The sequence below is a fragment of the Rhinatrema bivittatum genome, chromosome 1 (genome assembly GCF_901001135.1).
Source record: "Rhinatrema bivittatum chromosome 1, aRhiBiv1.1, whole genome shotgun sequence".
NCBI lineage: Eukaryota > Metazoa > Chordata > Amphibia > Gymnophiona > Rhinatrematidae > Rhinatrema > Rhinatrema bivittatum.
The window spans coordinates 264,207,074-264,231,685 of record NC_042615.1 but is presented as its reverse complement, the minus strand read 5'-3'; the positions used below and the strand labels follow the sequence as shown (position 1 = coordinate 264,231,685).

Here is a 24,612-nt window from a genome sequence, read left to right as displayed (position 1 = left end):
TTCGTTGCCTGCTGCCTGCCTTTGGATTATCTGCTATTCGGTTCCTGATTGTCTGCTGCCTGCCTTGACCCGGACTGAGTTTTGGATTCGTTGCCTGCTGCCTGCCTTTGGATTATCTGCTATTTGGTTCCTGATTGTCTGCTGCCTGCCTTGACCCGGACTGAGTTTTGGATTCGTTGCCTGCTGCCTGCCTTTGGATTATCTGCTATTTGGTTCCTGATGGCCTGCTGCCTGCCTTGACTCGGATTATTTGTGGGACTTCTCGACACAAGGTAAGCGGTCTAAACCGGTGGTTCCACTACTATCTGCATAGGATCATAACAGTTGGCCGAAGCCATGGAATCAGTTGATTTGACCGCTCTACAAGCCATTCCTGGGATGGCTAATAAGATTCAACAACAGCAGGGGGTATTAGACCAAGTCACGGGAGTCCTGGACCGCTTGGTTGCACGAATGGACGCTCTGGCTCTTCTACCTACCGGACCAGCTCCCAGCCCGGTGGTCGCCCCTGTCCCAGTCAGGGTGCCACCTCCTCCTCGCTTTAATGGAAATGCAGCATTATGTCGAGGATTCATCAACCAGTGCCGAATGCATTTTTCTCTACAACCTGCCTCTTTTCCCAATGATAAAACAAAGACTACCTTCTTACTGTCTTTACTGGAGGGTCCGGCACTGGCCTGGGCATCTCCCTTGTGGGAACGAGATGACCCTATCCTCAATTCATTGGACCGGTTTCTCAAAGAATTCCGCTTGATTTTCGACGAACCTGGACGTTCATCCTCCGCAGCTAATGAATTGCTGCAGATAAGACAAGGTTCCCGTTCGGTGGGGGAATATGCCATCCAATTTCGCACCTTAGCAGCTGAACTGGCGTGGGGTGAGGAGAGTCTCACGGCCATCTTTCGACAAGGCCTTGCAGAGCACATCAAGGATCAATTAGCTGGCAGGGATCCTCCGGAGGCATTGGAAGGCTTGATCCGGTTAGCCATTCGGTTGGACTTACGCGTTCAAGAAAGGATGCGAGAGCGAGCTGCCACCCGTAGAAATTTCCGTTTGGCCCCAACGTTTCAGCAACCACTGGTGACTCCACCTCCGACCCAAGCTTCTGGGGACTCTGAGGAACCCATGCAAATTGATCGATTTCGCCTGACCCCTGAGGAACGGAATCGCAGACGGGCAAGGAATCTCTGTCTGTACTGCGCCGGAGCAGGGCATTACCTCAATAAATGCCCCAACAAATCGGGAAACTCCCGGACCTAGGTCGGGTGGGAGAGGCCTCCCTGGGTCCCACCATTCCCTCTCCTCAATTATTACTACCCACGACCATTTGTCTTAACGGAGAATCGTTGCACTTTCAAGCCTTCATCGACTCAGGAGCGGCAGGAAATTTCATCCAGGAACATCTGGTGCAGAAATACCGGATACCGGTAGAATCATTACCCATTCCTCTATCAGTAACCTCAGTGTCTGGGCAATCGGTGGGAATGCATATTATCTATAGAACCAAACCTGTGTTACTCTGTACCGGTATTTTTCATCAAGAACACATTCAGCTCTTTGTTCTTCCATCATCAGTAAACCAGATAATACTGGGACTACCATGGCTACGGACTCATCAGCCTCAATTGGATTGGGCTTCACTACAGCTCACTGCATGGAGCCCCTTCTGTTTCCAACACTGCCTTAAGAATCTGCCAGTTATCTCCGTGCATACCACATTACTGTCTTCTGGAATCCCACTTCCTTATAAAGATTTTCAGGACGTTTTTAGTAAACAACACGCGGAATGCTTACCACCTCACCGCAAGTATGACTGCGCCATTGATATTCTTCCCGGACAGACTCCCCCCAAGGGACGTATTTACACTCTATCGGAACCTGAATCTACAGCATTACGACAATATATTGCTGAGAATTTAGAGCGGGGATTTATCCGACCATCCACATCCCCAGCGGGAGCCGGATTTTTTTTTGTTAAAAAGAAGGATGGGTCTTTAAGACCATGTATTGACTATCGTGGCCTTAATTCCATCACCAGAAAGAACAAATATCCTATTCCTCTCATCACCGAGTTGTTTGATCGAATTAAGGGGGCGCAAATATTTACCAAATTGGACTTGCGGGGGGCCTACAATTTGATACGAATCAGAGAGGGGGACGAGTGGAAGACCGCGTTTAATACCCATGACGGTCATTATGAATATCGAGTTATGCCCTTTGGGCTTTGCAACGCCCCGGCGGTATTTCAGGACATGATAAATGACATCTTTCGTGATATTCTTTATTCCCACGTCATTGTCTATTTGGACGACATATTGATTTTCTCTCCTTCCTGGTCCCAACATGTACTTCATGTTCGACAAGTTTTGCAACGCCTCCGTGAGCATAAATTGTTCGCCAAGCTGGAGAAGTGTATTTTTCACCAACAACAGTTACCTTTCCTCGGTTATATTGTTTCCAACAAGGGCTTGTCCATGGACCCCGACAAACTCAAAGCCATTCTCAACTGGCCCCAGCCTGTGGGATTGAGAGCCTTACAAAGATTTTTGGGTTTCTCCAACTATTATAGACAGTTTATTCCTCATTTTTCTTCCTTAGTGGCACCACTCACAGCCCTCACCAAGAAGGGAGCTTCTACACAGCACTGGCCGGAGGAGGCGGTGTTGGCCTTTCATCAGTTGAAGACGGCGTTCACCACTGACTTATGCCTCCGCCGCCCTGATCCTGCAAGACCTTTTACTCTTGAAGTCGATGCCTCGGCAGTGGGTGTGGGAGCGGTTCTTCTCCAACGATCAGCAGAGGAGCGCTGGGTGACCTGTGCCTTCTTTTCTAAGAAATTTACATCGGCGGAACGGAACTATACCATTGGTGACCGAGAATTGTTGGCCATAAAATTGGCCTTTGAGGAGTGGCGACATCTTTTGGAGGGGGCTCGTCATGTCATCACGGTCTATACAGACCATAAAAATCTTGAATACTTGGCGACTGCCCAGCGGCTGAATCCCCGGCAGGCCCGATGGTCTCTTTTTTTTTAGCAGGTTCCAGTTTCTCGTCCGCTTTCGTCCGGCTCCAAAGAATGTTCGGGCGGACGCACTCTCACGTAGTTTTGACATTCTTGACGCTCCGGATCCTCCCCGCTTCCTCATTGATCCCGCCCAAATTCAAGTAGCCGCCACCTTCACGGTGCCCATTGGAAAGACCGTTGTTCGTAAACGATTGCGCCTCAAGGTTCTCCGGTGGTGTCACTCCGATCCTGTGGCGGGCCACCCAGGGGTCGCACGTACTAAAGAACTTCTCTCTCGCCATTACTGGTGGCCAACCTGGGCAAGGGACGTCAAGCATTTTGTGGATTCCTGCTCTGTCTGTGCAGCTTAGAAGACGCCACGTCGGAGGCCTCTGGGTTTGTTACACCCGCTTCCTCTTCCCACGTCTCCTTGGACGCATATTGCCACAGATTTTATTACGGACCTTCCCCCCTCCGGGGGTCATACTGTCATCTGGGTGGTGGTGGATCGTTTTTCCCGGATGGCTCATTTCATTCCTCTCCCTGGTTTGCCTTCGGCCCCGGAGTTGGCTCATCTTTTTCTGCACCACGTTTTTCGCCTTCATGGCCTTCCCCTTAGTATTGTCTCCGATCGGGGTGTACAGTTTACGGCCCGCTTTTGGACCAATCTTTGTAAGCTTCTACGCGTTAAGCTTGATTTTTCGTCTGCCTATCACCCCCAGTCCAACGGTCTTACTGAACGGACGAATCAATCTGTAAAGGCATTTCTTCGGGCTTATGTAAATCAACGTCAGGATGATTGGGCGTCTCTACTGGTCTGGGCCGAGATCTCCCATAATAACCATGTTCGTCGGGCCACGGGTGGCTCCCCGTTTTTCTTGGTCTATGGCAGGCATCCGAACTTTCCTCTGCCGGTCCCCACCTCCTCCACTTGTCCTGCGGTCAACGCCACGGTCGCCTCTATGTCCCGCCTATGGTCCGCCACGCATGCCTTATTGACCAAAAATGCTGCTGCCATGAAGCGTCAGGCGGATAAGACGCGGATTCCGGCTCCTGATCTTCGTTCTGGGGATCTCGTTTGGTTGAGCACCCGTCATCTTCGTTTACGTCTTCCATCTACCAAGTTTGCGCCACGTTTCATCGGGCCGTTTCCTGTTCAACGACGGATCAACCCTGTCACCTATGGACTTTGCTTACCCCCCTCCCTGCGTATTCATAACGCCTTCCATGTTTCTCTGCTGAAACCTGCGATCCTGTCTTGGCCTCAGCGTCGGCGTAGGGCCACGGTACCTATTCTTCCTGATGATGGCCAGTACGAGGTGCAGGAGATTCTGGACTCCAGACGCGTAAGAGGTCGGCTACAGTACCTTATTTCCTGGAAACACTTTGGCCCTGAGGACAATACCTGGGAGCCTTCTTCTAATATTCGGGCTCCCCGGTTGCTGCGGGCCTTTCATCTTCGCTTTCCCTCCAAGCCTGGGCCTCGGGGAGGGAGGTGGGGACCTTGCGGAGGGGGTACTGTTACCTTAGCCGCGCGGATCCCGGCGCGGCGGCGCGCGGAGGGGGCCGTTCGGGGTCCGGGGAATCACGGGGCTGACCCGGCAGCATCGACGGCGCGATCTGGTGGGGATCGGGGCGTTTTCTCCCGGCAGGCAGTCCAGCATCTCCACGCGGCTAGGGGAGCCAATGAATGCGAGCCTCGAGCGTTGGCTCCGCCCCCTTGACGTCAGACGCCAGCAGAGGCTCCTTTTGCGCGGGAGATTAGTCTATTTAAAGTGAGCAGCTTCTCCAAATCGCTGCTTCGGCCACGATTGTTCTTGTGAGCTTTCGCCTGGGGAAATTGCCTCCGTTCCTGATTGTCTGCTGCCTGCCTTGACCCGGACTGATTATTGGATTCGTTACCTGCTGCCTGCCTTGACCCGGACTGAGTTTTGGATTCGTTGCCTGCTGCCTGCCTTTGGATTATCTGCTATTTGGTTCCTGATTGTCTGCTGCCTGCCTTGACCCGGACTGAGTTTTGGATTCGTTGCCTGCTGCCTGCCTTTGGATTATCTGCTATTTGGTTCCTGATTGTCTGCTGCCTGCCTTGACCCGGACTGAGTTTTGGATTCGTTGCCTGCTGCCTGCCTTTGGATTATCTGCTATTCGGTTCCTGATTGTCTGCTGCCTGCCTTGACCCGGACTGAGTTTTGGATTCGTTGCCTGCTGCCTGCCTTTGGATTATCTGCTATTTGGTTCCTGATTGTCTGCTGCCTGCCTTGACCCGGACTGAGTTTTGGATTCGTTGCCTGCTGCCTGCCTTTGGATTATCTGCTATTTGGTTCCTGATGGCCTGCTGCCTGCCTTGACTCGGATTATTTGTGGGACTTCTCGACACAAGGTAAGCGGTCTAAACCGGTGGTTCCACTACTATCTGCATAGGATCATAACACATGCGTATGTTATAAAATGGCCACGTCCCTAGGTGCGGGCAGATGAACACATGCACGTGTGCGCCACTATGAAAGTTGCCATGTAAGAGTTTATATAGCTAGCCACATGAAAAAAGCAATTGATACTTAAAGAAGCACAGAGAATGAAAACATCTGTTGTACTTTTATGGGAAACTTACAAAAAGCTAATGAAAAACTAATAAGGAACATTTTCCAGTTTGGCTCTTTGCCGCCAATAAAGAAAAGGCAAGGAAAGGAGGGATGGGTGTACTATTTGCTAAGGGCCTAAATGTAAGGGTAAAGGATGTTTTAAAGGATAGAAGAGGGAAATATTTTATTTTGAAATGTGAACTGGATGGGTCTGCATTTACTTTCGCTAACATATATGGTCTTAATGAAAACCCAAGGATTAGTTTTGATATCTTTTCTGAGAACCTGGTGGGTTTTTTTTTTAAGGGCCCCTTATTTTTGGAAGAGACTTTAATCTTGCTATGATTCTTGCTTTAGACAACTCAGCAGGGTCTGATATTGCACAACATCCCCACAGATCTAAAATGATGTCAACTTTTGGTTTGGTAGATGTATGGAGAACTAATAATCCCGTACACAAAGATTTTATGTACTTTTCTCATTCAAATGGATCTTATTTATGAATAGATTTTGCTGGATAAGAGTCTGATGCAGGATACAGTGTTGTCAGGAATCAACAGTATTAAATGGTCAGATCATGTCCCAGTTTGAGTTGATTTTCAGAAAATACAAAAATATATGGGAAAGCAATTTTGGAGGCTGAATGATAATTTATTGAACAATAAACATATATGTGCAAAAATTGAAGATATAATTCAAGAATATTTGCAGTTCAGTGATATAGGTGAGGTCAACTGGTGGGTTTTATGAGATGGCTTGAAGGCTGTTCTTAGAGGTCAATTGATTGCTTTATCTGGGAAAAAAGAGACAAAGAGGAGGAAGTTAATATTTTGTTGGACTCAATACAAAATTTAGAAATGCAGCACAAGAATATGCTCTCTAAGAAAATACTGAAAAATTGGAGCGAGCAAGAGGAAAGCTTAAGATGCTAAATTTGGAGTGTAAATTTTAGGACCTGATTCACTAAAGGTTTTCTTCCATTCTGTATCTATGGGAAAAAAGCTTTGTAAATCAGGCTCTTAGTTTGCAACTTACTAAGCAAACTTACTATGAGCAAGGTAATAAAGCCAGAACATTGTTTACACTTAACTAAAAATTATTTAAACTTAACTAAAAAGAAGAAATGCTCAGAATCAAGTTTTACAAGTTAGGAATTAAGGAAGGCAATATTCTCTCTGATCAAGCTAGTATTGCCAGATTTTCTCAGTTCTACCAAGAATTATATTCAGAAGATTCAAATATGTTAGATGCCGAAATAGACAACTCTCTCTCTCTAATGTTCAGATGCTGGTGTTAACATCTGAGATTCAATTAGGATTGAATACAGATATTGTGGAATTGGAGATTTTGTAAGGAATAAAGAAATTAAAGCCAAACAAGTACCCAGGGTTAGATGGATTCATTGCTTGGTTCTATAAAAGATTTGGTAATGTGCTTGTGAAATCAATGTGTGTGTTATACATGAGCATGTTAGTACGAGGGGTTGTTCCTTCCTCTATAAAGCTAGAAGATATAATTGTCTTTACCAAAGAAGGCAAGGACAAATTGCTTTGTATATCTTATAGGCTGATCGCCTTGTTAAATATTGATATAGGAATGTTGGCAAGAATTCTGCTTAGTAGACACATAAAGGTGGCTGCAGATTTAAAGGTGAAATTTAAAAGTCCAGTGCATACATCAATCAGGGGATGCGTGAATAAGTCGAGCTCGTGTGCTCTGACCATATTTTAAAAAGCAAATAAATGCCATGATGTACACATCTCAAACATTTACAAAAAGGGATGGGGCATGGGTGTTTCAGGGCCTGGCCAAGAGATGCGCGCATAAATACTTATGGACTCTGACTCACGCCAAGGTCCCCTAACACATAATTTCACTTCTGCTATAGATGACGTATAAGTATTAAAATTAAAGGATCGATCCATTTCTGAGGTGTTTAAAGGGGTCTGAAGTAACTGTGGGGAGTATAGGCGATCAACCTAGCTGTTACCTGGGTGAACTGGTGGATGAACTGGTAAATGGGAATGGCACAAAAAGATAACATCAATTCTCCTGTTGTCTATTGATGCTGAAAAGGCATGCGAGAGAGTGCATTAGTAGATTATGTTCAAAGTGTTAGAGAATATTGCTAGAAATAACTTCCTCAGATGAATTAAATTATAAGGACCCAGAAGCATGTGTGAAAATAAATGGGATCCATACTAACATTTTTCCTCTATATAGGGAAACGAGACAAGAGTGACCACTGTCTCCTCTATTATTTGCTTTGGCAATGGAACTGTTGGTAGATAAGATATGTAGAAATAGAGATATTCAAGGAGATAAGGTGGGGGCAGAAGAGAATACAATATCATTGTTTGCTGACGATACTGGGGTAGATATTCAAAAGCCATTTAGACGGATAACTGAAAAGTTATCCGTCTAAATGGCTTAGCTGCAATATTCTGTGAGTTATCCGGCTAAATTCTAGCCTGGAGAGGTAGCGGAGGGCTGTGCCCACCACAAGCAAGGATGCTTGGCTCATGCAGAGAGAATGGACTAGACCCGAACTGGAAGCTCCAGAGACCTCAGGGAGGTAACAGTTCAGGAAGGCTCTCTGGGCAAGGCAGGCGGCACCTGTGGGTCTAGTCTGGTGAAGGCCATAGGTGAAATCCCAGCAGGTCAGTCTGGTAGTCACGGCAGGCCAGAAGAGAGTGTCCGAGTGAAGCGCAAGGGTCAAAGCCAGAGTATCCATCCAGAAGTGGTCAGTCAAAGCAGGGGTCAATACCAAAGTCAGTCCGAGCGTAGTCAAGGCAGGCGAGGGTCAGTTCCAGGCAGCAGACGAAGAGAGTAGTCAAGGCAGGCTGAGGTCAGTACCAGAGATCAGTCTGAGAAGGTACTACCTGAGGAAGGTCACAGGAACAAGGAGACGCTGGAACAAGGATCAGATACAAGGAACAGGCAAACCAGTACACCGAGGTGTCAACCCGATTGCCAAGGCGAGGCTCTGGGGGAAGAGGCTCGCCTTTTATGCAAGGGCTATGTGATGTCATCGGAATGCATCTGAGTCGGGTTTCCCGCGTTTGGCCCTTTAAACGTGGAGATGTCGTCCACGCGCGCGCGCCTAGGGGCGGGACTGAGGAGGCCAAAGATGTGGAGCTCCGATGGTGCTCCACATCTGCGGCGTGGAGGAAGCCGGAAAGGGCCGCGGTGAGCATTGGGGACGCCGGGAGATGGCAGCAGCAGCAAGACCGGAGCTCATGGAAGGCAGCGCAAGGAGAGCAGGCCCAGTTGCAGCACCCACGCGGCCGGGACGCGCAACAGTACCCCCCCCTCCTAGGCCTCCCCCTTACCGGTCTGGGTTTTTCTGGGTGTTGCTGATGGAATTCTTGCAGAAGATCTTTAAGAAGAATGTGGTGAGAGGGCTCCCATGAATTCTCTTCTGGGCCGAAGCCCTCCCACGAAAGGAGGTATTCCCAGTGCCCCGACAACGTCAGATGTCTAAGGCTTCTTTAATTTGTAAGATGTTTTCAGGTTCCGCTGAGTGTTGCATCAGAGGAGGAGGCCTTCGGGAAAGCCAGGACAGGATCAGGGGTTTAAGTAGTGACACATGGAACGTGTTGTGAATCCCCATGGAAGCTAGTAGTTACAGCTGGTAGATGACTGCTCCCTATGCATCGAAGGACGGGGAATGGACCAATAAATTTGGGAGCTAGCTGTTGGGAAGGCAGCTGTAGCTGGATGTGCTAGGTACTAAGCCAGACTTTTTGTTCAGGCAGGAACAGAGGTGCAGTCCAATGATGGGCGTCTGTGATGCGTTTGGCCTAGTCAGCTGCTTGGCAGAGCCGCTCCCTTACTTGGTTCCAGAGCCGGCATATGGTTTGTGCTGTAGATTGGGCTGCAGGTGAGGGTACACTGATTGGAACCGGCAGAGGTAGGCAAGGTTGACGGCCAAAGACTACAGCGAAGGGAGAAACTTCTATGGCAGAGGCGATATGGGTGTTATGGGATAGTTCTGCCCATGGCAGGAGGTCAGCCCAGTTTTCTTGCTGGTCATTGGCATATGATGGCAGGAAGATTTTCAAAAAACGATTAGTCCTCTCGGCCTGTCCATTTGCTTGCGGATGATATGCGGACGTTAAGTTTAATGTGATATTGAACTTTTTATAGAGAGACCTCCAATATTTAGCGGCGAATTGAGGGCCATGATCGGAGACGATTTCTTGTGGTAGTCCATGTAAGCGAAATACATGGGTTGAGAAGAGTCAAGCTAACTCTGGGGCCGATGGAAGTCCAGGTAAGGGGATAAAATGAGCCATTTTTGAGAAACGGTCTATTATAACTCAGATTACAATATTTCCTTTTGAAGGACTGGGCGGCCAGTCGGGGTTTTTTGCTGTGCGTAAACCAGACAGGAGTCCACGTATTCTCGGGAGTCCTTCGTCATACCAGGCCACCAATAGTGCCTTCGGAGCATCTCGAGAGTTCGGGCTCAGCCGGGGTGACCGGCCAGCTTGGAGTCGTGAGCCCAACGAAGTACATGTTCACGGAAGCGGTGAGGAACCACGGTCTTCCCGGCTGGTACCATGGTGGTGACTGCAATAGATATGCATCTGGATCAATAATGTGCCTGGGAGTCTCGGGTGTGTCTTCTGGCTCGACAGAACGAGAGAGTGCGTGTGCACGGAGTTTTCGCTGCGGGGCGATAGCGGAGCTTGAAGTTGAAGCGTGCAAAGAATAGGGCCCAGCGGGCTTATCTTGGGCTAAGTAACTGGGCGTCCTTTAGGTGTTCCATGTTTTTATGGTCAGTAAATATTGTGAATCTATGTTGCGCCCCTTCGAGCCAGGGGCGCCATTCCTGGAGGGCAAGTTTCACTGCTAGGAGTTTGCGGTCCCCTATAGTATAATTTTGTTCTGTGGAGGAAAATGTATGTGAATAAAAGGAACATGAAACTAGGGTTCCCTACCGCCCCTGCTCCAATGGTGGATGCATCGACTTCGACTATGAAGGGGAGGTTTGGATTTGGATGATGTAAACATGGGCCAGTACAGAAGGCATCTTTCAAGGCATGAAACGCTGATTGGGCCCTGGAGCTCCACACTCGAGGATCACATCCCTTCCTCATCATGGCGGTCAGTCCAGCGGCCAGCATGGAGTACTTGGCGATGAAATTTCAAAAGGAATTTGTAAATCCAAGGAATCTTTGTAGGACTCGGAGGCCCACAGGTTGAGGGCAGTCTCGAATACCCTGGAGTTTGTCAGGGTCATAAGAACATAAGAACATAAGAAAATGCCATACTGGGTCAGACCAAGGGTCCATCAAGCCCAGCATCCTGTTTCCAACAGTGGCCAATCCAGGCCATAAGAACCTGGCAAGTACCCAAAAACTAAGTCTATTCCATGTTACCATTGCTAATGGCAGTGGCTATTCTCTAAGTGAACTTAATAGCAGGTAATGGACTTCTCCTCCAAGAACTTATCCAATCCTTTTTTAAACACAGCTATACTAACTGCACTAACCACATCCTCTGGCAACAAATTCCAGAGTTTAATTGTGCGTTGAGTAAAAAAGAACTTTCTCCGATTAGTTTTAAATGTGCCCCATGCTAACTTCATGGAGTGCCCCCTAGTCTTTCTACTATCCGAAAGAGTAAATAACCGATTCACATCTACCCGTTCTAGACCTCTCATAATTTTAAACACCTCTATCATATCCCCCCTCAGTCGTCTCTTCTCCAAGCTGAAAAGTCCTAACCTCTTTAGTCTTTCCGCATAGGGGAGCTGTTCCATTCCCCTTATCATTTTGGTAGCCCTTCTCTGTACCTTCTCCATCGCAATTATATCTTTTTTGAGATGCGGCGACCAGAATTGTACACAGTATTCAAGGTGCGGTCTCACCATGGAGCGATACAGAGGCATTATGACATTTTCCGTTTTATTCACCATTCCCTTTCTAATAATTCCCAACATTCTGTTTGCTTTTTTGACTGCCGCAGCACACTGGTGAACCCGCGATTGGAGATTATGTAGCCCAGGAATGGAAGACTGGGTTGCTCAAAAATGCACTTCTCCAATTTAGCATAGAGATGGTGGTCTCTGAGACGCTGGAGGACTGTTTGAACGTGGAAACGATGAGACTTCAGATCTTTGGAGAAGATTAATATATCATCCAGATACATGATGACGAATGCGTACAAAAGTTCCCGGAGAATCTCATTCATTAGCCACTGGAAGACTGCAGGGGCGTTGCTAAGGCCGAAGTATATTACCTCGTACTTGTAGTGTTCATCTCTTGTGTTGAAGGCAGCTTTCCAGATGTCTTCCGGTTGAATCCATACTAGGTTATATGCCCCCCGTAGATCTAGTTTAGTGAAGATTTGTGCGCCATGCAGGCAGTCGAACAGTTCACTGATAAGTGGCAGTGGGCACCTGTCCTTATGGGTTACTGCGTTTAAACCTCTGTAGTCTATGCATGGTCATAGACTTCCATCCTTTTTCTTTACAAAGAAGAACCCGGTGCCTGCCAGGGAAGTAGAGGGTCTTATGAACCCTTTGGCCAAATTTTCCTTGATGTATGCTGACATCGCTTGGGTTTTCGGGAGTGAAAGAGGATAGGTTCTGCCCTTGGGAGGCATGGTTCCAGGTAGGAGTTCTATGGGGCAGTTGAACTTTTGGAGTGGAGGCAGGATATCGGTGTTTTGTTTGGAGAGCACATCTTTAAATTCCAAGTACTGAGCAAGTAACCCAGGAAGGGTTGTAGAGCTTAGCACTGTCACGGATGGAGACACTTGCCATAAACAGTGGGTTTGACATTGAGGACCCCACTGGGTGAGTTGCAGAGATTGCCAGTCAAAGTAGGGTGCATGTAATTGGAGCCAAGGAAGTCCAAGGGCTACGGGATGTGTTGATCGTTTCAAGATTAGGAGAGAGATCTCCTCGTCATGGAGAGGCCCAACAGTGAGGCGAATAGCCAAAGTAAGGTGAGTGATATGATCAGGGAGAGGTTCTCCTTGAATTGAGGCGATACGTAGTGATACCTCCAATGGTTGGATTGGTTTCTGAAGGAGTGTGACAATTTCCTCTAAAATGAAATTTCCACTCACCTCAGTGTCCACGAGGGTGGTGGCGGCGAATGAACATGGCTCCCAAAGGAGGGAGATAGTTAGCAACAGTTGAGGGCCAGAAACTGTAGCGCCCAAGCTCGGGACCCCCGCCAGGCTCAGGCTTTGGAGTTTCCCGGACGCACAGGACAAGTCTGGAGAAGGTGTCCGGAGCCACCGCAATACAAGCAGAGACCAGATTTTCTTCATCGGAGACGTTTCTCTGGAGTAAAGCAGCCATGGTTGATCTGCATTGGCTCCTCGGGAGGTTGAGGGGCCACTGGTAAGGCCTTCAACCGGAGACTCGCCGAACAGGGTGGCCATAGGGCAGGAGGTCGTAGAATTCTTACCTCCTGATGCCCTTGTTGAAGATGGTAGTCGATTCTACCGACCAGGGATATCAGGTCTTCCAGAGATATGGGATCTCGCGGGCAGCTAGCTCATCTTTAAGGGCAGGAGACAGTCCCTCGAGGTAGGGTACCCGCAGGCAGTCCTCTTGCCAACCCAACTCAGTTGCTAGAGTTCTGAACTCCACTGTATATTCAGCGAGCAAGTGTGAACCTTGGAGGTGGAGTAGATGGTGGGCAGCGAGCGCCGGTCGATCTGGGTCCTCGAAGGTGCATTGGAAGACAGAGATGAACTGAGGGAGCTGGCAAAGAATTGCGTCAGAACACTCCCAGAGCGGGGAAGCCCATGCCAGGGCCTTCCCCTCAAGATGCGAGAGAATGAAGGTTATTTTTGTCACTTCATCGGGGAAAAGCAAGGGTTGCAATGAGAACTGCATATAACATTGATTTATGAAGCCTCGACAGAGGCGAGGATCCCCATTGAAACGGGGTGGAGCTGGGAGGGCCAGCGGTGCCCGTGAGGACAAGGTATGGGCAAGAGCCCCTGGGTTGGCCATGGCAGGTTCCTCCAATTGAGAACGCATCTTTTCTACGGAGGAGGCCAACGCTTCCATGATCCATTGTTGTTCTCAGACATGAGTGACCAGACCAGGGATGGCCGGCAAGGCAGGAGACTCCGCCAAGTCCATGGTCTTGGCAACCTGTTGCACTGGAGGTGGACCTTTGGCCTGGTGCAGGATTAGTACGGCCCTCTGATTGGACCCAGAGAGCGCCTGCCACCAGGAGGCAGAACACACGAGGAGAAAGAGGCTAGCTGGAGCTTCGCCAATAACAGTCCGGGGTTTCCACAGGTGTCGATCCGATTGCCAAGGCGAGGCTCTGGGGGAAGAGGCTCTCCTTTTATACTAGGGCTATGTGATGTCATTGGAATGCATCTGAGTCGGGTTTCCCGCACTTGGCCCTTTAAACGTGGAGACATCGGCCGCGCACACGCATAGGGGCGGGGCCGAGGCGGCCGAAGATGCGGAGCCCCAATAGGAGCTCCGCTGTGAGTCCTGCGGTGTGGAGGAAGCCGGAGAGAGCCATGGTGAGTGTCAGGGATGCCAAGAACTGACAGCAGCGGCAAGACCGGAGCTCATGGAAGGCACTGTGAGGTGAGCAGGCCCGGTTGCAGCAGCCACACGACCAGGACGTGCAACATTAGCGGCTAACTTATCTAGCCACTCAGCAACTAAGTATGGACCACATTATGTTTACTGTGATGAATCCTCTTATTGTTGGATGGAATCCTATTTTATCAAGATTTATGCAGTTTCGGGAAAGTGGCTGGATTTAAGGTCAATATGGGCGAAACTGGTGATTTTGAATATTAATATAAAGGAGCTCCAAGCAACTAATTTAATCAAAGATTTTCCATTTAAGTGGGCTACAAAGCATATACAATATCTAGAGGTGAAAGTTACTCCGGCTAGAAGTAAGCTGATACAAGCTATGCCATTAATAAATTAATTGACTAGAGATAATATATAGCCAGCTGGTCTGGGTTCTTTCTGTCATGATTTGAATAGTTGGCAAGGGTGAAGCTTAAAGGCCAGATTTTAAAAGAGCCACATGCACAAATACCGGCAGTTATGTGCCCTGTGCTCACCGAGCGCATTTTCAAAAGGGCCCAGCCACGTGTGTAACTGCCAATACCCACAAAAGTGCCAGGCCCTGAAAAAAGGCCAGGGAGGGGGGGCGGGGTTTGGGTGGGGAGGGACGGAGGCCAGTCAGGACAGCAGCCTTTAGCCGCTGTTCCAGGGAAGAGTGCGCCAGCAGCTGGCCGGTGCGTGCAAGTTGCTTCTGCTCCGATGGAGCAGTAAGTAAAACAATTTAAAAAATTCTTATAGTTAGGTTGGGGGTAGGGATCAGGGTGGAGAGGGGAAAGGGGAAAGGGAAGGAAGATTAGGCAGAGGGGGTAGGGAAGTTCCCTTCCAGTCCACTCCTTAATTGGATTTTATAACATGTTATAAAATTTTATAACGTTATAAAACTGGCGCATCCATGTGCATGCGCTGGGAACCATGCACTTATAGACACGTACACACTTCTTTTAAAATCTACCCCTAATCTTTTATCATGCCTTTGCTATCTTTTTCAAACTTTGAATGTGTTTAAACTTTTCATTGAGTATCCTCACTGGCAAAGTCTTTGACTGCATCTGCAGAAAAAGACTGCCTAGGGTAGCTAGAAGAGTTCTTTATCAGCCTAAAGGGGTCCCTAACTTTCATAATTACTTTGGAGCAGCAAAGTTGAAAGTACTATCTGACAGGCATGGAGATTCCCAGTTAAAGCAATGTGTTGGAATTGAACAACAATTTTTGGATGGAATCCCATTAAATTATTATAAATGATTATTAGGTAGAATTAGGGAGCCTAAATAACCATTATATTCATTTATGAACATTTATTTATTTATTTATTTATTTATTTATCTATCCTTATATACCGACTTTCAAGTTCATTTCAAGGCGGTTTACAATAAAATTGAGTTGCAGTAGCAAAACTCAAGTAAATACACAAACATATAACATATCCTGATGCTTCTTACATGGCCATTATATAATTAAACTAGAACATATTAAAATTATCATAGAATCCCACCCATTCATTTATTACTAGTAGAATTACCCTACTTTCTATACATTTGACCCCCTCCTATCTTCCCTACATTGCACAAATCTCATCTTTGGGTGAGTTTCCTCACTCCGAAGGTCATCAAATCTTCACAAGAGAGCACTGTTCTGTCGTACGTCTCACTTTGAATGTCAAAGTGCCCCTAACCCCTACACTAATACCTAAACCTCATCTCGAGTTACTAGGTGGGCCTCCCATAGAGATATAATTACCTATCTAGTGTGAGCACATCATGGCTAAGTTCTTTCTCTCTAAATATCCTTCCCTTTTTGTCATTTGCATCGCACCATGCTTTATAGTGCTTTCGCACACGTTAATGGCATTTTTTGTATGTGAAAACGCCTTAACGCATGCGAAAACACCATATAGCACTTTGTTAAATGACCCCCTAAGTGACAGTGTCTGAATATCCAGCCACTGTTTCTTAGCTGTGGTTAGCCAGATAAGTAACTCACTATCTCTACGCGGATGACATCCAGATACTCATCCCAATCTCAGAATCCTTACAAAAAACCTTGGCTCACTGGAACAATTGTTTGCAAAAGATCAATCATCTTCTCTCCAGCCTTTGCCTCATTCTTAACAACAACAAAACTGAGATCCTAATCATCAATCAAGACATCAACATCAAACTTCTAAACCCAGCTGACCTACTCAACTCATCCACTCCCATATTAAATCACTCACCACATGTTCGAGATCTAGGTATCATGCTAGACAATCAGCTCAATTTTAAAAAATTCATAAGCACAACCACCAAAGATTGTTTTTATAAGTTACAAGTCTTAAAAAAATTGAAGCCTCTTCTTTATTTCAACGATTTTCGGATGGTCCTACAAGCCATTATTCTATCAAAAGTCGACTATTGCAATTCGCTTCTCTTTGGCCTTCCATATTCATCCATCAAACCCCTCCAAATGCTACAGAACTCTGCAGCCAGAATCCTTACCAATACGAATAAAAGAGATCATATCACCCCCATTCTCAAGCTCCTCCACTGGCTGCCTATAAAGCAAAGGATCCTATATAAAGTACTCACCGTAATTCATAAATCCATTCACAATATCTCTCCTCTTCAATTATGTAACCAACTACGCCCTCACTCCTCCTCTAGACCCATCAGAGGAGCATATAAAGGCACACTCTATGTACCTTCAACAAAATCCTCGCATCATAAACGTGCCATATCTACAGCAGGCCCCATTCAATGGAATGCGCTCCCACCAGACATTCGGCTTGAGTTCTGCCACTCTTCATTCAAAAAAAAACTTAAAACCTGGCTCTTTAGCCAAGCTTTTCCAGGACCATGATCATCATTTTTTCCCCTCCAACCAGCAAGAACATATCTTCTTCACAAACCCCCATTTTCCATACCACTACCTACTTCGGTATCTAATCTCTTGCTGCAGGACACTTGAGACGTTCTCACTTATACGTTATAATTTTTATGCTCAATAAGACCTGTCAACTTAATTGTTTAAGTCTTTTTTTTTTTTTTTTCTCCTTTATCTTTTGGTCATCAATGTTACAACGTTATCATTAAATTTTGAACTTATGTACACTGTTCCAAGTTTCATAACCTTGTTCTATGTAATGCCTTTTGGCAATTTTCATGTTCTGTTTCAATGTAAACCGATGTGATCTTTATTTCATATAGGAACACCGGTATATAAAAATCTAAAAATAAATAAATAAATAAGTAGCGATATTGAGACTTATCCGGCTAACTGCCTGATTCATTAAGGCTTTTCTTCCATTCTGTGTCCATGGGAAAATACCTTGATGAACAAGGCCCTAAGTTAGCCTGATAAGGCCTAGATTCATCAAGTCATGGTAAATATAGCAGAAATATGGTGTGTTAGTGTCTCATGATAAAAAGATGGGCATGGTTAGGGAAATTTAATGAAATTCTGCACCACGTATGTAAGTATTGTGTCGCATGATACTGTATTTCGTCGTGCAATGCACCATGGCGTCACACATCATTTAACTCCTTGCACAGCATTTTATGTGACACACTTCATTTTACGTATAGCGCGTTATTTTCTTAGTTTATATATACCAACTTCCTGCAACTGCTTCTCTGAGGGTGTGTCAGTAGTTGGAGAGAGAGGAGAGGAGTTTAGTTGGTGGTTCGTTGGAGTTTTAGAGGAAAATTCTATTGATTGCCTGAGTGAATTCTCCTGTTTATTGTTTCTCATCTGTTTACCTTTACCTTTGACTACTGTATTTATTTATGTGTGAAAGTTGTTGTGTATTTGTCGTGTTAGTCTATCCTTTTTTGTGGAGGAGTGGTGGGGGAGTGGACAGGAGAGGAGTGTTGAGGGAAGGAGTGGTGAGCAGATGGAGTGTGGAAGGTTTGGGGTCAGAGAAGAGACGTGAGAAGGGAGGAGGAGGGCAGGAGTAATAGGAGGAGGAGGAGGAGTAGTAGGGACAGTAGGAGTTGAGATAGGGAGGAGAGAAGGGATAGGAGGATGTGGGAGGGGGAAGGGGCTAGGCAGGTGAGTGTGGAGGGAGGAAGATAGCAGGGTAGGGCTAGACAAAGAGGGAAGAGGGTAGGGGAATTGTCAGGGTAGGTGCAAGGGGGGAGGGAGAAGAGCAGGGAATGGGAGCGAGAGTGAGGACAGCGACACCACCTCTCCAGAAGTGAAAGTGGCAATCCGATCCTCTGGCAGCCAGGCAGCATGTTGTCTTTGTCTACATGCCTATAAGTTCAGCATGGAGGACAACTAGCAGCTCATCACCGGTGGCCTGGAGAATTACCATCTGCTCTTTGGCAACTGGGCTGTGACTACCTCCAGGGCTGCCAAGGGCCAGATATGGTGGACCATCACACAGATTAAATATACAATATATACCTGTGTCTATTATAAACACAAATTGTATTTATTATTGTTCACTTGGTTTCACATACATGTAAAATCTTTTAACATTCTTTACTCATACCACATTCATCCACATAATACAGTATTGCACCTATCCCTAATACAATATTGCACCTATCCCTATTATATTAAATTACATACATATATTTCATGTGCCAATAATTATACAATTGTAAATAATTCCCTAACATTAATTGTATCTTGATGTTCTTGTTCAATTTCATTTATTTACATAATTTTTATTACACCAAAACGTCCAACAATACTTCCTTACACCGTTCCCTTTTCTCTTGATATTAATGAAGGACCATCACACAGGCCATATCTCAACACAGTGGCTTCAAGAGGACTGGAGAGTAGGTGGCCCACTGCTACCAGGACATCAAGGCACAGTTAAAGAATAAGGTGGCAAGCAGGAGGAAACACATGCACCAGACAGGAGGAGGAGCCCCTTGTCCAATTGTCCTGTCACTGATGGAGGAGTGGCTCATTCAATGGGACCAGACATCTTTGAGGGCATGAACGAAGCCCTGGACATGACATGAATCAGAGCCAGTAAGTCATATCACCTGTAAAAGTAAAGTCTTCTACAGCTGTCCACACTTTTTTGCATAGTTTGCTCACATTGAATAATGCAAAGTGCACCTATTATGCAAAACAGTACATGTGTACTTCTTAGCATTCATACCCATATCTTCTTTGTTTCCACAGCTCCCGCTCAGGAAACCCCTGATCCCAGCCATGAAGAACCCAGCTACCATCAGTGCAGCTCCCAGTCTAAGTGGCTCCTTTCTCTTGGATGCTGAGATGCAGTGGACAAGGAAGAGAAGGAGGAGGAGCAGCAGCAGCAGCTACTTCAACCCCTTGGATCATCCATTCCCCTTGACACCAGCCTCAACCTCTCAAGCTTTATTGAGGGCACTGACCTGCCATGGGAGAAACATGCCCAGTCGCCAGCTTCCTCCAGCATGCCATGAGTCCAGCAGGATTTACAAGAAGACACCCAGCCAATTCATCCCATGAGCCCAGCAAGGCCATCATTGGAGCTATGCACAGCCTCTCAGCGACCCGCAACCCACTACCTGCAGCACCAGCAGTGGATCCAACAATGCAGGCCACACTAGACCGCATTGAGAGGAGGCATAGGCTATATCTTAATCATATACAGGCAGAGATGGTCTGGTTGAGGAGGGCTCAGATCAACCACATCCAGGCCCTGCAGCAGCAAACAGCAGCCCTTACAGTCAGCTTAACCTCTGTCTCAATAAACTGACCAAAGAGGTCAAACAACTCATTCAGCTATTGCCACAAGCCTGCACCCATGCCATCCCCATCTTCACAGGAGTCCACTCCGAGAAGCAGTCCCCAACTGTCAGGATGGCCCAGGGGTAGGCCGCCTAAATAAATGCCACCCCCAGCCAGCACCAAGCCCCAGGGGAGGAAAAGGCCCATGAAGCCGATTGGTGCCAACCAACCCTTACAAATTGCACTCAAAGATGATAGGACAGTTCCTGTGCCGGCTAGATGGAAGAAGACTGCTGGGCCCATCCTGTCTACAGAGTTCCTGTGCCAGCTAGATGGAAGAAGACTGCTGGGCCCATCCTGTCTACAGAGTTCCTGTGCTGGCTTGCTGATGTTGATTGTCTTCTGTCTGCCAATGTTGTCCTCCTGCGACTTTCTTATGGCCTCCTCTATGCTATGTCCATAGTCCTGCCTCTTTGCTGCAGTCTACAGTCACAGTATCTCATCTCATCATTCCTCCTGCTGCTGCCTGTATGCTGTTGTCTCCCCTCCTAGTCCTGCTGGCTCCATGCTGCACTCTCCAGTCCTGGTCCTGCTGCCCACTATGTCAACTTTGCTGCCATAGCCCTTGGCTGTCCCTTTTGAGTGCACTCTTTCAAATGTGGACTATTGGGGGCCTTCTCTTGAATTTTATTGCCCTGGCCCTATGGTGTCCCTTTTCAGTGCAATCTTTCAACAGGAACTGTTTGTGGGGGGTGGGGGGCTTTTCTTGCCATTACATTGTTGTGCTGGCATGTTCTATTTGAGATCTTGTCCATGCACAATGTGATTACCAAAGATATTGAATTGCTTTGAATGTTGTGACTCTAAGTGTTGTTTAATAAAAAGGTCACATAATTTAAAATGTTACTTTCTGGTTGTGTCTTTTTATTCTGTGGTTTTTGTCTTAAGGTTTCACTAGGTTAGAGATTTGGAACCCACATGACCTTGCATGCTAAAGTGCCATTCACCATTCCAACTAGGCAAAATTTCTCACATGCAAAACCATGTGGCCTAGGCCATATAAAAGAAAGCAAATTGTATGCACCCAAGGAAGACCATCAAAAGCCAAAAACTCCTTACTGTGGAGCTTGACAAGTGGCTCATGTTGCCTTCTCCAGAGAGCATACTATCTGCTAATTATTGGGTACATGGGCATGAATGTGAGATGGGAACTACCTAGCTAGTGGTCACCTCCATATTCAGTCAAGTAGACTAGATGTAGAAAAACTTGGCTAGAGTTGATATCACAATGTCTTCACTTTGTTGGTGACCAATAGGTTGTACAGTTATGCTCATGTCATATCACAGCTATAATAAACCATTGGCCTCTGACCTTCTGTCTGGGTCTTGTTAAGCGTCAAAACATGCTTTATGACACTTACCCATGGATACAAGAACACTTAGATTTTTTAGAAAGCATAATTTTTTATTGAGCAATATAAGTATTCTTGGGAGATGCCATTTCTCTGACAAACTTACCACCATTATCTCGTTGTATATATGAACTGATCCTTCTTTTATATTTTTTTCGTGCAGTCCGATTGGTTTGTTTTTTGTTTTTTATTGGCTGCGCCCGAGCCAATAAACAAAAAACCCACCCCGAACCTTTAAAACAGATCCCTTAGCTTCCCCCACCCTCCTGACCCCCCCCCAAAAACTTTTTACAAGTACCTGGTGGTCCAGTGGGGGTCTCGGGAGTGATCTCCCGCTCTCCGGCCGTCGGTTGCCACTAATAAAAATGGTGCCGATGGCACTTTGCCTTTACCATGTGACAGGGTATCCGTGCCATTGGCTGGCCCCTGTCACATGGTAGGAGCACTGGATGGACCGCACCATTTTTAAAGATGGCGCCAGCTGTCCATTACTGGGACCTGCGGGGGAGGAGGGACGACATGTGAAAGCGACCGCAAATTTGCCATTGTCCTCATCACAGCAGTGAACGTTTGAGTTAAGGGATCTGGAAGAGTTGCAGGAAAGAAGCTGTCCTACCACTACACTGGGACACCACAGGGGAGGAGGGAGGATGTCCCTGAGCAACTGCAAGTGCCGTCATTGTCCAGATAACAGCAGGTGAGTTAAGGGATCGGGAGGGGGCAAGGATTCCAACAGCAGGGACATTTTCTTAAGTTGTTAAATGATAATGTTTCTTATGGCAATATGATGAGATTATAAAAGAGCCAAATATACTGATCGATAGTCTTTGTTACATTACAAAGCAATGAAGGATCATTCATGATTGATCCGTGTTTTAAAACAGACCACTGTTGTGATTCTGCTTGTCATGCAGCCTCCCAACCACCAGAGGTCCTCCAGGAGCTGCACCTACCCTCTTTTCATCTTTAGTCTCGGTGACCCCATGACTCAGCAAATCCCTGCTATTTAGTCCTGCCTCCGTCTACACTCACAGGCCAATATGGTAAACCACGCGGGAAAGCGGGCGAGCGCCCGCTCTCCCAGCGCACGCACAGGCCACTCTCCTGTGCACGCGATTCAGTAACTTAATTTATTTAAATTAGGGCCCACGGTATAAAGAGGCACTAGGGACACTTGCACGTCCCTAGTACCTCTTTTTTGACGGAAGCGGGCCTTGTCATTGAGTCTGCTTGGCTCCTTGCTTGACCCCTAGTCTCTGTATACCTTGTGGCTCTCGGCAGCCTTTTGGCTTTCCAAAGTCTTCTCATCTTTGTATACCTTGTGGCTTCCCTAAGCCTTCCTGTCACGAGCTTGCTCCCTGGCTTCCAAGTCTCTGTCTCAAGGTGGCCCTGTGGCTTCACTAAGCCTTTATCTAAAACTTGCCCTCTGGCTCTCTAGCCTTCTGTCCCAAGCTTGCCAGTATTAGTAATCTCTGTCTTCTTCCACTATTCCAGTGTTTCACCGACGACCTTGGTTCCTGCCTGAGCTCCAGACCCACCAGACATCATCCTCCAGCCCTGCATCTCGAGTCCACTCTGGCTTCTGTCTCCAGCCCTGCAGCCTGTATCCCTAGCCTTAGGTCTCCACCCTTGTTCAAGTCCTGCTGGCCACCAGAACCCAAGGGCTCAACCTACAGGGAAGGTGGCTGGTTTAGGCCGAAGATCGCCTTAGTCTAGTCTGTCCCTGGAGTGCTGGACTGTTCCCATGGGGGTTCCCCAGCTGAGCTGGGTCCTCAACCCTAACAGAATGACAAGGCCATACTATCTGAGCAGCCACTGTTCCAGGACTCACCGTTGGTCTGGTAAGCTCAATACAAATTTTATTCCCTGCATTTGTAAGTACAGCGAAGGACATATCCCATCAGGGTTTTTCAGGTGATGGGAATGTGGGTCTTTCCATCCTGCCATATGGGAGTGTAAGCAGGGCATTTGTGCAAATCCCATCTTTCATCACTTGTATGGATTGTGGAATACATTAATTGACCTTTGATTTAAAAAAAAAAAAAAAAAACCCCAAAAAAAACAACAACCCCAAAACAAAAACCTTCTGTGTTAAAATGATTTAAGGACTTTTCCCCCTATAAGAAGGGACAAAACCAAAATCAGTAAAACCTGTGCATAGACAGACTCCCGGTAATTCTGATTTGCAACCTTGTAATGTTCCTAGCAGAAAGCCAGCAAAAGAGGAATGTGGTAACCCAGGAGTAAAGGTATTGTTGTGTCAGAGAATCCTTGTTTGTCTTCTGAGTTTAAAAATAGGGGAAAACCCTAACAAGAAAGTTCAGTTCCCAGAGCATTGCCTTCTACCCCCGATTGCTGGGAATGTAAAAGGCTGAATCCCACTTCCCAATGCAGAGTGCTTTTTGTGCAAGTTGTTTAAAAAAAAAAAAATCTTACTGGCAAAACACCAGTCTTAAACACTTCTGTAGGAGATATGTTTCAGAAGAGCCCACAATTTGACTATAGTCAAATTGAAAAGGTAATTGCTTTATTGGACGAGCTTGATGTTTCTGCTAGCAGGAAGGGACCTCTGCAGCTGGAGCTTGATTCCATGCTAGCTTAAATTAAAACTCACTTACAGAACCTTCAGCCTAGCACAAGAAGTGGTTCTCAGTGTCTAGCATTGGAGAGGGAAACACAGTTTCATCCTGCTCCCAGTACTTCTCCTCTGACTACCCCCGAGAATAACCCTGTACTGAAAGTGGAGGAAAAGAAGCATCACACAGGAAAACAATCAGTTTCAAATGTACCTGCTTTATTAACTACTCCTTTTCTAGCAGCTTCTACCACCAAGCAAACCGTTGATTCTCCCTGCCTGTTTTCTCTGCCCAGCACCGGCTGACTTCTCGGTAAAAACAGTGCCTGCAGAGGAGGTGGTAAGATTGCCTTCTACAGCCTCTGACGTGTCTAATCTGTGGCTAAATGACCAAAGCAGGCTGTTGCAGCCTGCACCTCCATTTGTGTCTAATCAGCATTCTCGCCTGCGTGTGGTATAATCCAGGGGTACACTCCATTCAGACTTTTTGCCTTCCTCTGCTGGAGAAAGTTCTATACGTGATAAGGATTTGGTATCCTGCACCAAGGAGCAGATCTTTAAACATGCGCACGGGTGTAGATTTGTTCGCGCAACCTGGCACGAACAAATCTGCGCGCATGTTATAAAATCCAAGGGGATGCACAATTGTGCAACTTGTGTGCGCTGAGCCGCGCAGCCTTCCTCCGTTCCCTCTGAGGCCGCTTCGAAATCGGAGCAGCCTCGGAGGGAACTTTCCTTCCTCCCCCTATCTAACCCACCCCCCAGCCCTATCTAAAACCCCCTCCTAACCTTTATTGTAGAAGCTA

At 46.9% G+C, this 24,612-nt stretch overlaps 1 protein-coding gene and 1 long non-coding RNA gene across 2 annotated transcripts in view; one reads left to right on the top strand and one right to left on the bottom strand.

Annotated features, from left to right (window-relative positions):
• Nucleotides 1-20,719, top strand: part of LOC115087356 — a 30,186-nt gene extending 9,467 nt beyond the window's left edge. Inside the window, exons 2-3 of the long non-coding RNA XR_003855500.1 lie at nt 18,880-19,129; nt 19,286-20,719. This is a non-coding gene — a long non-coding RNA (uncharacterized LOC115087356). The remainder of the gene's footprint in view (nt 1-18,879; nt 19,130-19,285) is intronic.
• ZNF638 (zinc finger protein 638) overlaps nt 6,238-24,612 on the bottom strand; it is a 497,682-nt gene continuing 479,307 nt past the window's right edge. Inside the window, exon 24 of the mRNA XM_029594429.1 lies at nt 6,238-6,379. The gene's annotated coding sequence lies outside the window, so the exon portion shown is untranslated. The remainder of the gene's footprint in view (nt 6,380-24,612) is intronic.